Source organism: Mauremys mutica, chromosome 8 (assembly GCF_020497125.1).
Source record: "Mauremys mutica isolate MM-2020 ecotype Southern chromosome 8, ASM2049712v1, whole genome shotgun sequence".
Classification (NCBI taxonomy): Eukaryota; Metazoa; Chordata; order Testudines; family Geoemydidae; genus Mauremys; species Mauremys mutica.
Window position 1 is genome coordinate 62460061 of NC_059079.1, and position 14806 is coordinate 62474866.

At 44.1% G+C, this 14806-nt stretch overlaps 1 long non-coding RNA gene across 1 annotated transcript in view; it reads right to left on the bottom strand.

The window, feature by feature from the left end:
• Positions 1-385: 385 nt before the first annotated feature.
• Positions 386-14806, bottom strand: part of LOC123375516 — a 77077-nt gene continuing 62656 nt past the window's right edge. Inside the window, exons 2-3 of the long non-coding RNA XR_006581497.1 lie at positions 1682-1778; positions 386-504 (exon numbers count right to left, since the gene is read on the bottom strand). This is a non-coding gene — a long non-coding RNA (uncharacterized LOC123375516). The remainder of the gene's footprint in view (positions 505-1681; positions 1779-14806) is intronic.

The following is a 14806-nucleotide window of genomic DNA, read 5'->3' on the forward strand; positions in this document are numbered from 1 at the left end:
AGCGTGGCAGGTGTTTGTTAGCTGATATTTGTTCAGAGCATGGTTAATGTAAACCCCTCTATAGGACTGTGTTCATTATCACATTTTTGTCATGGTGCCCAGATACCATGGTGATGATGGGAGCTAGAGAAATAATTTTAATAAAATAAACAAAAGAACCCAAATTTGGGATGTTCCCTCCATTAATATTTAGACTTGACCAAAGAGAATGACATAGCTATTCAAGCGTATCATTTCAGTAGGTGGCTGGTTAGGCAGTTAGGCCATACTCCTGACACAGGTAACGAACATGCTTACATGCATGTCATCAGGGTTGTCAGCCTAATTCCTGCTGCTGCTGCTCTGTGGTCCCTGGTCAGGTGGATGGCACTCCCAGCTGCAGTTACATAGCGTTGTGTTATAAGCAGCAACTGAGCATGGATGTGGCCAGTGCTCTTTAGCAGTTTTCCTTTTCCCCCACGTCACTTGAGTCCAGGGTTCGCTCAATGAGGAGGAAATGTTGCACTGGGAGAAAAGAAGGGAGATAAAAGGAGATATGGGGAGGGTTAGATAGACATAACCAGCAGCTGTTTGGCATAGATTGTGCGTGCTCTCCATTTGGAAGGAGACGTTTTCCCTGTGTTCATCAGCCGTCTGCAGCGCAGTGATTAATCATTCATGTCAGAATCCCTAATCCTATTCAATGGAAAACAAACACCATGTCACCCAGACCTTCCCTTAGCCCAAGCAATTAGCAATTACATGAACTGGGAGAGCTGCGACAAAGATTGGCCAGGCAGGGCCATGGAAAACGGACCCTTTGCAGCTCTTGATTTTGGAAATGCCCAGGGCCACTCAGGTACTGATCCCATCATGAGACCAAAACATGGATATTATTTAAATCAGCTCCTTATTGCAGAATGTAATTGCTGATTAGTTCTCAGCACACCACAAGTATTTCCTTTTTGAGTGCACAGGTGTGGTCTTTTGTTTATCAGATGGGGAAATGGAGGCACAGAGAATCTAAGGGATTCACACAAGGTCAGAAAGTGAGTTCAGCAGGACTAGAAGGCAGTAGATTCTGGATTCTAGCCTAATAAACCATGCTGTCTCTCTGCAAGTACCTACTAATGTTTAAACCCATTCTCGGCATCCCTTTAAAGTATTCTCATGCTCTTCAGCTCTGGAGTTCTTGAGCTAAATCCTGTCTTTGGTCCCATCTGAAAACTGCCAAACAATGGCAGGCAATGGGTAGATCTATTCTGCCAAAGGCCAGGACTGGATTAGCAGCAGCAGAGTGCATTGAGGGAGTTGTGAAGCCCAGGTTAGGATCCAGGGCCATTGGCAGGCCTTTGAAAGGCCTCGGAGGTGGAACAGGTTAATACAGCCTCAGCCTGTGCCCAGCTCACGTGAAAACCTAAGCCAGTGGTAAAACCTTGAATATGCTGATAATGGACAACTCAGGACAAAAGAATCTAGGGCCTGTTCCTAGCGCTTTGAAGTCAGTGAAAGTCTCTCCACCGTGTTCAGGGAGATCTGGATCAGGTACCCTAGGTACCATTGTGGACAGCTCCATGAGAACTTCTGCTCAGTGCACAGCTGTGTTCCAAAAAGGAAATGAGTTTGGGTTTATTAAGGAAGAGATTAAGAGTAACACTGCAAATATTATAGTGTTGCCGGACATGTCATTGATAGGCCTCACCTGGAATCCTGTGTTCAGCTTTGGTTGCTCCATCTCACAAAGGACATAGTATGGCCGAAAGGGCAGCAAAAGTGGTGAGAGCCCTGGAAAGACTTTGCTAGGAGACAGTAAAGAGAGTAGTACTATGTAGTTTAGTGGTGAGATCACTAAGCAGTGACTTGACACAGGTATTTAAAAGGATGAAAGCTTTAGGGAAGGCAAACCTGAACTACCATTCACCCTTCTTCATGATCAAATGCAATTAAAAGGCAACATATTTAACACTGATAAAAGGAACAATATTTTTATATGCTGCATAGTTAATCTGTAGAACTCATTGCCACAAGATATTATATTGGCTAAGAGCACAGTAAGATTAAAACAACACCTACATATTTATATGACTGATAAGACCATCCAAAGTTACATTAGAAAGGATAAAAATACATAAAGAATAAAACCCAACATAAGCTGAGTGGGACAGATGTTTCAACCACATGTAATATCTTTAGGACAATATTTGATTAAGTTTAGGAATGTTTAATGTATCGGTGTGGGCCAGGGATTGTATGCAACTCCAGTTACCACAGCTCCTCCAGGAACTAGAAACAGGGGGGAGAGGTTTACTGCTTGTAAACAGCTCCAGAGAGGTACCAGCCCCTGGCATGGTTTGCATACGCTGGTTCAGGCTGGGTTTTCCAGAGACTAGGAAACAAAGGGAGGGCTTTTGGTCTAGAAGGATGAGCTTCAACTGACTTGGTGTGTTTCTTTTGATTCAGTAAATGGACAGGACTTTCTGTCCAACAGGACCCCAGCCCTTGCAGAAAGGTTGGGAGGGAGGTTGGTCTACTCCTCATGTGGAAGACGGGTGATCCCTGGTATGTCTAGTGAGTTTCTAAATCCTTTTATTAGTTTTTATGTTTTCTCTCATGATGCTTTGTCCTTAAAATAAATGCGCTCTGCTGAGAAAGCGCTGAGTGGTGACTTGTAACTGCTGCAATACACTGTTTGTAGCCTTCGGAGAGAAAGCAAAGCGCAGTTGCTGGCCTTTAGGCAGACTGGCTTGCTGGGGATATGACAGTGTATTGAAGGGAGCTGTGTTGCTTTAAAGCGTCCTGGTCAGGAGGGACAGAGATGCAGATCTTTGCCCAAGAGAGCTGATGGCTGGGAGCCTGAAGCTGTGCCTGTGTTCCTCCTTCATGGTCCCCCTTGAGGGACCACATAGGGGTAACACAGGTGTAATTATATTGAAACTCTGACACCAAACACTAACAGTTTGGGGCTAGGATGATACTTCTCCTATGGGCAAATTATTCTATAATTGTGCATTGTGGAGTTTCTTTCACCTTGTTCTGAAGCACTGATACTAGCTACTGCCTGTGATTGGACTAGACGGAGCATTGGCCTGCTCTGGTATATTTATGTGGGTCCCATCATATTCATTAAGCATCTGGAAGAGGAGCTGCAAAGTTGAAAGATGTCTTGGGTTGATCCTGCATCCCAGGCATCAATGGGCAGTTTTGCTACTGAGGTCAATGAGAGCAGGATCAGGGTCATGGGGCCTGATCGAAAGCCTCGCGATGTCAGTGGGAATCGTCGGACTTCAGTGGGCTTTGGATCAGGCCCATAGTGAGTGGCGAATGAAACAAGCAGTGCATTATGGTGCCTAAGAGGCCAGTGCAGTTTTGGGTTGAGGCACATATTAGGGAGTAAGGAGCTAAAGACCCCGTCTCTGCAATGCTGGTGTGACCACATCTGCAATATTATTTCCCTTCTGGATGGCTCATTACCAGAAGCATGTTGTAATACTGGAGGCTGTTTAGAGAAGGGAAGCAAACCTGACTGGACGGCTAAAGGGACTGAGTCTGGAGGATAGATGTATCGCTTGGCTGCGCATCAGCTAGGAAAAGAACGTGACAATTTTCTATAAGTGATGGAAGGTTGTAAACATGATGGGGAGGGAGGGGTATGAGCAGAAGTGATGGGAGGAAACTGAGGAAAGGAAAGACTATGGGATATCAAAATCAGGACAGACTTCCTGACTGACAGATGTAGTCAACTGTAAAATATTCTCCCAGTGTTATTGGTGGAGACCCACTGCTTGGGATTTTTAAACTAGCCAGGACAAGGAATAGTCTGTGGCAGTAATCCTCCACTGGTAATGGTTTAGATGCCGACACAGTCTTCATTCAGCATTTTCAGTCTTTAACTAGGGGTCAGATTGGGAGGAAAAAAGGTGGTGGTGCTCTGCCAAGCTCCACCCACAAAATACCGTAAGCCCCACCCATGTGAGCACTAACTGAGATGCTGCTCACAGTAGATGATATGGATATTCAAACTATGTGTGTCTGGGCTCTCTGAACTCCACTGGGCTCCTTGAGCCAGGCTTCATGAGGGAGTGTCATGTTCTATGCCGTGCTTCCCATCAGAGGTATGTGTACTGCTCCCCTAGCTCAGGTGTGCTGAACTATGGGTGGGAACAGCTACCACCGGCAGCAAAGCTCTCTGTGCTTCACAGTCAGTGGGTCAGACTCAGAGTCCAAGTCAGCAAGTGGTGGGGGTTTTAATTACCCTCTCCGCTGGCAGTGCAGCCAAAGCTCATCTGTAATCCCATCCCCTTGGGTACCAAAGACTCATCAAAATTACAGCTGCTATCCCAGTGCTTTACCCATCCAGCTGCACACATGTACCTGTCCCACGCTGGAACGCTCAGCTTTCTGTCGGAAAATGGACATTTGTACATAATTCTGTTTTCAGAAAAACATTTGAAAGGTTTTGTTTTCATTCCAAAGCAGAGCAAAAACAACATCAAAACCTTGGAAGTTGCTGGGAAGTGGAAATGTTGTCTTCTGGCAGGCTCCAGTTCTCAGAACCTTCCAGGATGGGACCATAACCCCCCAGATACCATTATGTACGGAGGGGCAATAACCACATAAAAGCAGCGCCACAGAGGGGGAACAGAATCACCTCTTACCATTTGTTACTCAGTAGTATACTACTGATGACAGTTTAATATTCATCATTGCTTGCTGGATCTCCATAGCTCATGTTTATAGGGCATCTTTTATCATGAAGCATCTTAAAGCTCCCAGCTAGGCTAGGACACAGGGCAAAGCAGCCTTCCCCAGCCGCTAGAATAGTCCAGTGCTGGGAAATCCCAGAGACCTACTGCCCCCCTCAGCTTCCATGGTGACGAGGCCCCAGATGCTCAAAGGTATTTAGGTGTCTAACGCCTATTGCTTCAATGCACATTAGGTGCCTAAATATCTTTGAGGATTTGAACTGAGGGCTCAAAAGGAGGAAGAATTCGGTATCCAACTGAAATAAATTGAAGGAAGTAACAGGTAATTACCTGAGCTGGAATTTGGCCAGGATCCCGGGGAGTTAATAACCCTGCTCTTGTAAAAATCCTGGGAGGGGAGGGGGCCGTGTGTGTGTGAAGGCAGGAGGTGAAATTCCAGGGTCTTTGTTAGGCAGGATATCAGTGATCCCTCTTGGCCTTCCAATCTGTGACTCTGTGACTGTACTGTTACGGCAGGAGTCACTAGATGGCGCTGTTACACAGAGTCTTCTTGCAGATCTTTCTGGGTATGTCTACACAGCCAGGGGAATGAAGCCTCCCAGCTTGGGTCAATGGGCTGGGGCTAGCGGTGCTCATGCTAGCACTCTAAAAGGAGCCGTGTGGATCGTGCTTTGAAGCTATGGCCTGGGCTGGAGCTTCCACCCTGAAGCTTAGGGAAGGGATTGGGCTGCATTCCTCTGCCTAAAATGGCTCTGCCTGTTGCTGACCTACAAAGCTAGGGTCACTGCTTCAGCAGGGCCGGCTGAGGGCGCCGAGCACAGCTCTGGGAGTTGACTCTCATGCCTTGCCTTTTGCGTAGACATTCACACCTGTGTGACGTGGGGGTTGAGTGCGCCTGGCGAGTTCTGCTTTTGTGGCATTTGATCTCCCCACTCTGCCCTCGGTTTGCACTGGAGTAAGTGATGACACATGGCACCATATGGTGGAGGAGAGTAGTGGTGGGGGAATAGGGTTTGCTAGTGCAACCGATGATGCGCAGTAAAGGTATGTCTGCACAGCAGCTGGGGGTGTGATTCCCAGTCTGGGAAGATGTACGTGTGCTAGCTGTGATCTCATACTACCGCAGCTACACTGCCATTTTCGATCAAAGCTAGCATGTGCGCATTTACCCAAGTTGGAAATCACACTGCCAGCTGCAGTATATATGTGCCCTAAGCCACGGGAGTGGGGTATAAAACATAGTTTTGTAGGACCTACAAAAACCCAGTGACTGTGTATTAATGCATTGTTGGTGATGGGAAAGGCAAAGTTTAGGTTTGAACTGATATTTGGTATTGGGTGGGCTACAATTGTTTTAAGGTGGATCTGATTCAAAATCTTAAGATGTATTTGATTTTTTCTTTATATGGAAGGACATTCCTAGCCTAGGTAAAGAGTTTTTCTTTTTCCCCTACAGAAATATCTGGTTTTTTTAAAAAAAGGATTGACTCAAATAAAAATGTGTTTGTATAAGACAAATGATTTTCTTTTATGAGAAACCATATAGTTTGGGGTAAATTTATAGTTTTGGCTGGGTCATTAATATATGGTAGTCAAAAAGTATTGGTTTGAACAAAAATATGTTGTAATAAAAATGCATTGTTTTGAAGAAATTTATTGGCCCCATGAAAACCTATTCGATTCAGAAAGATATGTTGATTTCAATGAAAATCTATTTGTTTTGAGAGCCAGAGGAAAAGAGAGAATACTTATTTGAGAGGCTGGTGCTTCTCAAGGCACGCTCCTCTCAGGGATGCAGCAGTAATTAGTGCCAGGGTGTGTCCGTTGAGGAATTAGTGCAAGGAAGCATGGGAAATAAACAGAGAAGACACAGGCTCTGCTACAAGAAAAACATCAGTGAATAAAGCTGGGACCAAGGAATCAAAACAGAGATGTGGAGAGAGAGAGAGAAGCAGAGAATGCAAAAGCCAATGGGCTGAATAAAATGAGGGAGGAGAGCAAATGGCAAAGAGGAGCAGAGAAGGGGAAGGCAGCTGCGGCAGAAAGACGCCTGACATGTGTAAGGTACAAGTTTAATGTGCCTTGTGCACACTGAGCTCCTAGCCTCTTGACACACAAATGAGCTGGTTCCACTCCAGCGGGTAGCTGCATTATCTATAGACCCAGGGTGAGATGACTCTATGGGCGGCACTGTAAGACAGCAACCTATGAAGAGCAGTGGCATTCTCCTCTCAAACTGATTCCCTTGACTGCTTTCTGGGAGAGTTTGGGTCCAATTTTAGCGCACGCTGGTATTTACATATTGCTTTGGTCATTGTACTTGAGGTTAACAGTCCCTGGCCAGATCCCCACGTGGTGTAAATCCATTGCTCCAGCAATTTAAGCTCTTCTGATGTTCTCCATTCCCCTGATGGGATTTCAGTACCCCAATGGAGGGCAAAGAGGAATTGGCTGCAGTCACATCTTATGGTTTTTCATGGTATCCCATAACCGTGGTATTTGGGCATGTGTGGAGACAGGCTGGACTGACCAAGGGAGAATGGGTAGCTATTATGCATGATCCAGCAGGATGTGTGGATGAGGCATAAACCTCAGCAGACTCAAGCCAAACTGAAGACGGTTGGGTTTTTGCAAAACAAAACAAAATGAACATTGTTCTTTGAGATACGGGAAAATTTTCTGCAAATGCCTGTTTCTCAGAAGTGCTCAGTGTCCTTGCTGATGAACGCTCCAGCCAGTCAGACTGACATCTCCTCTAAATTGCTCTGAGTGGAAGGTACATTTCTTTTAGCTGGGCTCTCTTCAGCATGTCTTGCCCAGGTCTTCATAGATTCATAAATTCTAAGACCAGAAGGGATTATCTAGTCTGACCTCCTGCATAACACAGGCCGGAGAACTTCCCTGAAATAATTCCTGTTCCAACCAGAGCAGATGTTTTAGAAAAACACCCACACTTGATTTTAAATACTGCCTTATTTCTGAATGTATCTAGCTCCAACTTCCAACCATTGCAACATGTTATAACTTTGCCCACTAGATTGAGGAGCCTGTTATCAAGTTTTTGTTCCTTCTGTAGTTACTTATAGACTGTGATCAAGTTATGCCTTGCCCATCTATTGTTAATCTTAACAGATGAAGTTAATTGAATGTATCACTATAAGGCATGTTTTTAACCCTTTAAACATTCTTGTGTCTCTTCTCTGAATCCTCTCAAATTTAGCAACATCTTTCTTGAATTGTGGGTACCAGAAATGGACACACAATTCCAGTAGCAGTTGCACCAGTTCCAAAAAAAGAGGTTAGATAGACTCCCTATTCCTACTTGAGCGTCTCTGGTTCATGTGACCAAGGATTGCATTAGCCCTTTTGGCCACAGCATTGCACTGGAAGCTCATGTTCAGCTGATGACCACCAAGACCCTCCAAACCTTTATTTAGAGTCACTGCTTCCCAGTAGAGACTCCCCTATCCTGTAAGTTCGGTCTGCTTTCTTGAAGAGCTTATGCCAATTCCTGATCAGCTCTTGGAGACATTCCTTTGGCGTATATTCCCCTTGATCTCCACACTGCTGTGGTGACAGCTATCCTCTTCTAGATGGCTCATCTCCCCAGGCATGTCCAGGAGTGTGCTGCATCCTCTCTTCACTATGAGATTGGTGGGTTCTTCCAAAGCCAACCAGGGATGGCTGCAGGCTGCCCTCTGTCTTCCAGGTCCTTATTCTTGTTATGTTCCTCTTCTTCCGAGCGTTCTTCCTGCTGAGCTGAAGCAGTACGAGCCCTGGCTGTGGCTGCAGGAGGTGGCTGCCTAGAGAAGAGTTGTTCTTTAATCTGTTTGATCTGTTAGATGGATTGCTGGCCTCCCTAGACAGAAGCTTGGACAACTGCACTTTAGCTGCAGGCTCTTTGTCAATGCTTCTCACTCCTGCTCTGCAGAGATTTCTCTCATCAGGGTGGTAAAGGAGGGGGGTGTTGTCCCTCTGCCCATGTAAGGATAGCTTGGCTGTCTGTGTGGCAGCATATAATAGCAGATAAAGCTCCTCAAAGGACTTGAGGGTACGTTCAATGAACTCTGCCGTTCCAGAGTAGGGTGGGACCTCTCTGTCTTGCCCGCATAGCCACTCACTTATGTAGCCCAGTTCTTTGCTCCTGTTGAGTAGCACTACCTCACACAACCAATCTCGTTGCCTTCAGGGTGACTAGTCACGTGAGTAAGCGTTGAAGAAGCAGCCCCACGGTGTCTGAACTGGACTTCTCAATTCACCCCTCACTAGTCTCGATGCCTGTTGAATTGAGCCAGGATAGTCTTGTGTGTCATAAAGACAGGCACAGCTCATAGCTGCGAAGCACCTGGTCTCTCTCAGAACACACATCCTGAAGTTTGGATGTTTAATGAACTCACCTGCTGCTCTTTGGTGGAGAAATCAGGGTAAACATCTTTCCAGGGTTCCAGGAATTCTGATTGGTGGTGGGCTGTGGATACCCAAGTGCAGCTTTTTTCGTTATATTTTAGTATTTTCGGTCCCAACTCAAAGCAGGAAGGACAGCGAGTGTGCACATATGATTTTTTAAAAGTGACTAAGCCTTTTCCTAAACCACAGTACAATACAGCTGCGGTTAGTATTATGTCTATTACAATAGTTCCTGGAAGTCCCAACTGAGATCAGGACCCCAGTGCTAGGTGCTATACATACACACAGTGAGAGACAGTCCCTGGACTGAGGGTCTAAATAGTCAAAACAGACAAAGGATGTGAGGGAAACAGAGAGGCAACCAAGAATTGAACTGATTTGCTTTAGGTCACACAGGCGGTCAGTAGCCAAATGAGGAGTGAAAACAGGTCTACTGACTCCTTGAGCAGTGTGTTATTCATTGTTTCCAAGGTTGGAAGAGACCAATGTGATCATTGAGCCTGACCTCTGTATAACACACGCCATGCTTTAGACCAGTGTTCTCAACCGTTTTAGGCCTCCCTAGGCAATCCAACCTGAATTGGATTACTCAATGTCATTTTCACGACCCCTTTACAGTCACTATAAACAGAAGAGCTATGCCCATGAAAACAATGATATGCATATATCATTTGAGTGTGTCTGGGTTTCGAGAGGTTGACAGAATACTTGACCTTTAAGGGTAAGCATAAATGAGGAAGGAAGGTTTTATTTGCTTTAGATCATAATTAGGACAGTCAAGTGATTAAAAAAATTAATTGCAATTAATCACACAATTAATCGAACTGTTAAAGAATAATAGAATACCATTTATTTAAATGTTTTTGGATGTTTTCTACATTTTCAAATATATTGATTTCAGTTACCACACAGATAAAGTGTACAGTGCTCACTTTATATTATTTTTATTACAAATATTTGCACAGTAAAAAACAAAAGAAATTGTATTTTTCAATTCACCTAATACAAATAATGTAGTGCAATCTCTTTAACATGAAAGTTGAACTTACAAATATAGAATTATGTACAAAAATATAACTGCACTGAAAAATAAAAAATTGTAAAACTTTAGTCCACTCAGTCCTACTTCTTGTTCAGCCAACCACTCAGACAAACAAGTTTGTTTACATTTGTAGGAGATAATGCTGCCCATTTCTTGTTTACAATGTCAACTGAAAGTGACAACAGGTGTTTGCATGGCACTGTTGTAGCCATCATCACAAGATATTTACGTGCCAGATGCGCTAAAGATTCATATGTCCCTTCATGCTTCAACCACCCTTCCAGAGGACATGCGTCCATGCTGATGATGGGTTCTGCTCGATAACAATCCAAAGCAGTGCTGACCAATGCATATTCATTTTCATCATCTGAATCAGATGCCACCAGCAGAAGGCTGATTTTCTTTTTTGGTGCTTCAGTTCTGTAGTTTCCGCATTGGAGTGTTGCTCATTTAAGACTTCTGAAAACATGCTCCACACCTCATCCCTTTAATATTTTGGAAGGCACTTCAGATTCTTAAACCCTGGACTGAGTGCTGTAGCTATCTTTAGAAATCTCACATTGGTACCTTCTTTGAGTTTTGTCAGATCTGCAGTGAAGGTGTTCATAAATCGAACAACATATGCTGGGTCATCATCTGAGATTGCTATAACATGAAATATATGGCAGAATGCAGGTAAAACAGAGCAGGGGACATACAATTCTCCCTCAAGGAGTTCATTCACAAATTTAATTAATGCATTCTTTTTTTAACGAGCGTCAGCAGCATGGAAGCATGTCCTCTGGAATGGTGGCTGAAGCATGAAGGGGCATATGAATGTTTTGCATAGCTGGCACTTAAATACCTTGTAATGATGGCTACAAAAGTGCCGTGTGAATGGTTGTTCTCACTTTCAGGTGACATTGTAAATAAGAAGCAGGCAGCATTATGTCCTGTAAATGTAAATGTAAACAAACTTATTTGTCTTAGCGATTGGCTGAACAAGAAGTAGGACTGAGTCGACTTGTAGGCTCTGAAGTTTTACACTGCACTCAAAAAACGAAATAGTTATGTAACAAAAAAACCCTATATTTGCAAGTTGCACTTTCACGATAAAGAGATTGCATTACGGTACTTGTATGAGGTGAATTGAAAAATACTATTTCTTTGTTTATCATTTTTACAGTGTAAATATTTGTAATAAAATAATAATATAAAGTGAGCACTATACACTTTGTATTCTTTGTTATAACTGAAATCAACATATTTGAAAATGTAGAAAAACATCCAAAATATAATAAATTTCAATTGGTATTCTATTGTTTAATAGTGCAATTAATTGCGATTAATTTTTTAATCACAATTAATTTTTTTGAGTTAATCGTGTGAGCTAACTGCGATTAATTGACAGCCCTAATCATAATACATTTTTCAACACCTCACTACGCCCCTCTTTGCCTTTCATGACCCCTCTGAGGATCATGACCCACTGATTGAGAAACGGTGCTTCAGCCTGAACTGCCTTGCTTAGCTTTAGACCCAAACATCCTTGAAGTTCAGCAAGAGAGAGAGAGAGAGAGAGAGAAGTTGGCGCTGGAGTTGCATTCTTGATCTCTCTTTACAAAGGAGTTCAAGTGCTTTCATCTCTACTCATGATATTAATGACGATGCTTCTGGAGGCCAAAGAGAGAGGCGTGTGATGCTGGTTAAGCCTCTTTCTCAGCCGGCAGGGACCAGATGAAAATCAGTTTGAGCTTGAAAGCCAGATGAAAAGCCATAATGCTGCCTTAGCCAGGATTATGAGACGAGCCATCACGGTATCACCTGAAATCCACCTCCTTGTGCTTTTTCATTTAAAACAATTGACACATGTTTGCAATGGGCTTTTCTTTCATTATGATCCAACTCTGCTATTTAATCAGCTTCAGCTTTCCTTTGTTTGTACAAGGAGTTGCTAACCCATATTAAAGGGAGAAAAAAAAAAGCCAATGCAAGAAATGTCACTAGCGCAGCATTATCCTTTCCCTGCCAACACACTCATGCTTTGGTGTCAGTGGAAAGGTTGCCTCTGATTAATATTAATAAAGAATTAAAGCTGTGTTTGTCATGATCACCTCGACTGGTAATGCTCTGTGCTGCTGGTGGAAGTGGAGGGGGAAAGTAAGTGGTATACATTACATTCATTAATCATTTCATCAGGGAAGAGTTCAAAGCCAATCTCTCCCTTAACGAGCACCACAGACTAAGACGAGTCCATGTTTATTCAGATGTTACTCTGTTTGCCTCTTCCCGCCAAAGCAGTTAGCCGGGATGCACCACCGAGCCCTAAATTCTCATGTGGAAGCTGAGATGCCCCTTGATGGAATTTGGGGATGTTTGGAACTTGAGCGGTGGTTGGGTCCACTGTGGGCATGAAGATCTAGCTGTGAAATTTGGATTCCGATTTTAACCACTCACATTAATGGGTATTCGAATTTGGGGGGTTGGTCCAGACCTGTCTCTAGAAGTCAACAATACAAGAACCAGCCAGCGTTGGGGAAAGTGCTTCCTCTGCCCCTCTACCCCACTTTAGTATCTAAATTACTTAAGCACCCAGGCCCTCAAAGGTATTTAGGCACCAAATCGCCATTAATTTCAATGGCGGGAGCCCAAATACCTTTAGGGATCTGGACCTACGCTCTTTGGAGCAAGGACAGTCTTTCAATTAAATATGGAACATTGTGAAGGCCAAAACTGGGTTCAAAAAAGAAGGCCATAACTGGGTTCAAAAAAGAATTAGGTATATTCCTGGAGGTGAGGTCCATCAATGGCTATTAGCCAAGATGGTCAGGGATGCAAGCCCATGCTCTGGGTGTTCCTAAATTTCTGACTGCCAGAAGCTGGGACTGGAAAACAGGGGATGGATCATTTGATAATTGCCCTGTTCTGTTCATTTCCTCTGAAGCATCTGGCATTGGCCACTGTTGGAAGACAGGATACTGGGCTAGATGGACCTTTGGTCTGACCCTGTTCTTATATGTATCTAGCACAATTGGGACCCTGCCTCAGTTGGGGTGTTTTGGTGCTACTGCAATGCAAACAATAAATCACAATAATAGATGTAAAAGCCAGACTGGAGCTCCAATGGATCAATCAAGGCATTTGGGAGTCAGCAAAGTTTGGAACATTGTTTTTTTGCATTTTGAAAACTAGAGTGTAACTTTCTGTTTGGCCTCGATCAAGGAGAACAAGTGAGTATACTGGGGAAGGCGGGAAGGCTGGCTGGTGATGGGTTCTTGGGGAAGGCTGCATGGTTATAAGAACATGCTTAGTTCTGTACACGAGCTTCCTGTGGACTTTAGGCAATGAGCAAGGCTCATGGGCAGAGACACACTTTATTGTGGAGCCATATTAAAGCCTGAATGAGTTTGTGAAGTCTGCCAGGATAGCTCAGAGCCAAACTAGACGATGAAGGATGGTCTTGTGGTAAAGACCTGGGCCACAAAGCCAGGAGATCTGCATCCAATTCCCTGTTCTACCCCAGGCTTTCTGGGTGACCTTGGACAAGTTGCTGTCTCTCTGTATCTCCCAGTCCGTAAAATGGGAATAATAATCCTTCCCTTGTCTGTTTATATTGTAAACTCTTCAGAGCAGGGACTGTCTCTCATTATACATATGAGCATTGCTTAGCACAGGGGGTCTCAAACTGGGGGTCGGGACCCCTCAGGGGGTCACGAGGTTATTACATGGGGGGGGGTTCGTGAGCTATCAGTCTCGACTCCAAACCCTGTTTTGCCTCCAGCATTTATAATGGTGTTAAATATATAAAAAGTGTTTTTAATTTATAAGGGGGGGTCGCACTCAGAGGCTTGCTGTGTGAGAGGGGTCATCAGTACAAACTTTGAGAACCACTGGCCTAGCACGATGGGGATGGGGATGGGGATGGGGCCTGGTTGTAACATCTCTTGATGCTACTGTATTGCTAACAGTTAAATTAAACTGTCAAGGGAGTCCTGATTTATCCATCCCAATCCATCAGCCTAAAAATGGCCTCCTTTGGAATGCAACCCTAGAATGGTAAGACTCTGCCTCTAATACACAAATGCCTGTAGATCAGTGTGATTATAACCAGGACATAACCTACCGTGTAATGCACCTTTCTTCTGCACACCACATGCTGAGGAAGGCTTTGCAAGGCTTTATATATTCAGATGACCAGATAGATTATATTTAGGCAGTTGTTTGGCAGAACAAAAGGAGTGAATCTTGCCTGAGGCCTGCCCCTTCATTGGAATCATAGTACCAGATCCAACTTCTGCAGAAGTCAACAGAAGGACTTGATGGGAGATGGTTTGAGCTCAGAGGGGCCAATTTGTTTTAAATTGTACTTTAAAATCATATGTTGTGCATAGCTCGGCAAAGGTTCCAAGAACTCCAGAACCACTCCACTCCTGCATCTGGGTCAGAACCTTGTTAGTGCTCTCTACATCCTGTTGGTTCTTGATACCCCACCAGAGAGACAGACACACACTAGGGCCTTGTCTACACTACAAGACTATTTCGAATCAACTTAGTTCGAATTTGTGGATTCGACCTTATGAAGTCGAATTTGTGTATCCATACTAAATACACTAATTCGAATTTCTGAGTCCACATTCACGGGGCCAGTGTCGAATTTGGAAGCGGTGCACTGTGGGAAGCTATCCCACAGTTCTCG